Source organism: Saccostrea cucullata, unplaced genomic scaffold (genome assembly GCF_032062105.1).
Source record: "Saccostrea cucullata isolate Sc308-1 unplaced genomic scaffold, CSIRO_AGI_Scuc_v1 ctg11883, whole genome shotgun sequence".
In the NCBI taxonomy this organism is placed as follows: domain Eukaryota; kingdom Metazoa; phylum Mollusca; class Bivalvia; order Ostreida; family Ostreidae; genus Saccostrea; species Saccostrea cuccullata.
Window position 1 is genome coordinate 1 of NW_026939768.1, and position 2760 is coordinate 2760.

Here is a 2760-nt window from a genome sequence, read left to right on the forward strand (position 1 = left end):
ATAAAATTCAAGATGATGGCTGCATTTTGTGACTACCGGTATACACAACATATGCGCTTTCTAGGATCAATGGAATCATTCATTATCTAAAATGTGGAATAGACTGAATGACTACCTTGTAGACTCTCCATGAATTCTGTGTCCTCTTTCCTTAGAGTACCCAGGATCTTCTTCGTCATGTAGTTGTGAACTGTATCTACAGCCTTAGTAAATCTCTCTCGACCCTCTCCTTCTAAACTATTTCCCTTTTCCTGTGTTTAAAACAAAAAAAATTATACGAAATGTATATCAGTATCATTTTTGACACTTTTCTGGAAATCAAGTACATGTATAATTCACTAAAAGAGCACCGTGTATTTTTAAAAAATTACTTTTAAAAATCTTGAAAGATAATCAGTTATGAAAGCACTGCAATGCATTAATTTATTTATATTTTTCAACAACATAGAGTACATGCAGTTCTTAGAAAAGCATAATGTACAAACCATGAAGAGATCTGAATCCTGGGTGTTATAAGGAATAACTGTTCTTGGATTGTAATTCATGGTCAACCTGCATATTGAAGCATATTATTCTGAATCATGCAAACTATGAAAATATTAAGAAACTAATTATCAATGAATTACCTATCTCCCTTAGTGAGAACTCTTCAGTCATGAAGTTACCTTTTAGGGATAGAGCTGTGAGGCTCAATGAGGGTGAGGGACACCTTAACGATTCTCTTCTTCTTCTCCAGTCTTCTGACCTGTTCACAGATGTCTTATATTGTAAATTTCTAATTTCAAATAAAATAAATCTATCAATTTATTTACTTACATCAAATAAAAAAAAATTCTCAAGGAGCGAGAGCTTATTGTTCGATAGCTGCAGAACTGTATCTCTCATTTAATACTTACATGAGAAAATTCAGACAGATAAATGAGAGAGCTACAGATCCAATCGTTGTAAAAACCCTCGATTTACACTGACGATTTTTTGTCGCTACTTTGGGTATTTATTTCATGTAGTTTATACTTTCACTGGCCTTTAGAATGGTATACTATTATAATTCATATATTTAAGGATTTCAATCCCTAATAGGACCAAATTCTCTACCCTTAAATGTCCGTCAAGTACACAATACTCTGATATCATATTAAAGCATTTTATAGTGGAAAAGGATTGCCAATGAGAAATTTTCAAAAAGTTTATTAATTAACATGCATTCTCTGTAAGCACCAAAAAATCTTGGAAACGACATATCTCCGATTTTGATGAAATTTGCACCACAGGTGCACCTTGGTAGAAAACCAGCAAATATGGTGTTAGAAGTTTCCCACGTGCACCCGGTTGCCATGGAGACGGATCCATTGAATTTGGCCATTTTCGGCCATTTTTGACCAAACAAAAACATGAAAATTGAGGGATTATGAATGCATTTTTATCTTTATGTAGTGAACTCAAATATAAATCTTTGTATCATAAGAAAACATCAACTGTTAAAGAATACAGGGCATATAACCAGTTATTCCAGAATTGACCCCACTCTTAGAAAACGGTTCTGCAAAATACAAGTTTCTCAAAATGTGAAAAATGGAAATTTTGGCATTTTTTTAGAAATTTAAGGTTAAATGAAAAAAATTGTCTACGGAAATTTTTCAAATCATATGCGTGTCTAAACTCAGTATTTGTAGTGTCCCCCATAAAAAAATTGGAGTGGGATCTCAATGCTATTTTTAGAACATGTATCTAAAAATAAATATTTAAAAAAAAATCCAAAAAATAAAATTTTGGGGAGAGTTTAAGATGCCATTGCTAGGTAATTATGAAATACACTGTTAAAGTCAATATGCCAATGTCAAGAATGGACACCAAAAATACCATGCATCTTATTTTCAGGGATTTCCATTTTCTATTTATAGCTTCAAATGCCTTGATATGGTCATGTCTCATAAAATGATGAAAAATGTCAATTTTCCATTATTTTGAAGCTCCACTGAATCATAAATAATAAAAATATGGATCTTTCTAATATTTCATCAATAAGAACAAGGAATATATAAATCTCACAAATTATTGAGGACAGGCTCTCATCTCTATTAATAGTACAAATGTCTAAAAATAGACACATATGAAATTAACTGTTTAATGTTGATTTTCCACCAATTCTAAATTAGAGACGGGAAATTTACCAATTTACTGTCATTAAATGTAACTGATATTATGTGACTGACAAGAAAAAAAGAAATTCAAGGGAAATCAGCATATAAGCAGAGGTTTCCATTTCTATTTATAGTAACACATGTTTAAAAATAACATAATGCGAAATTGGGGAAAATGTCGTTTTTTTATTTTTTTAAAATTTTGGATGAATAATTGCTGACTATCTGTTTTTAACTGCTATTGGCATATGGTGACCAACAAGTAAAAAAAATCTTATATCAAATACGAAATCAGAAGCAGTGGTTTCCATTTCTATTTATATAAAATGTTTAAAAATAACAACTGCAAAATTGGGAAAATGAGTTTTTTTGACTTTTTTTATTTTGGATGAAAATTGCTGACTATCTGTTTTTAACTGCTTTTGGAATATGGTGCCCAACAAGTAAAAGAAAGCATTATATCAAAAACAGAATGAGAAGCAGAGGTTTCCATTTCTATTTATAGTAACATGGTTCAAAAATAGACGTACTGTAAACTTTTGGGAAAAATGTCATTTTTGTACTTTTTTCTAAAATTTTGGATGCATAATTGCTGACTATCTGTTTTTAACTGCTATTG

The 2760-nt window shown here is 30.8% G+C and overlaps 1 long non-coding RNA gene across 1 annotated transcript; it reads right to left on the reverse strand.

The window, feature by feature from the left end:
• Positions 1 to 121: 121 nt before the first annotated feature.
• LOC134253901 (uncharacterized) lies at positions 122 to 732 on the reverse strand. The gene is made up of 3 exons (XR_009989203.1): positions 666 to 732; positions 486 to 552; positions 122 to 251 (listed from the first exon to the last, which is right to left on the reverse strand). It is a non-coding gene; the product is annotated as an uncharacterized LOC134253901 (long non-coding RNA).
• Between the last annotated feature and the right edge of the window lie 2028 nt (positions 733 to 2760).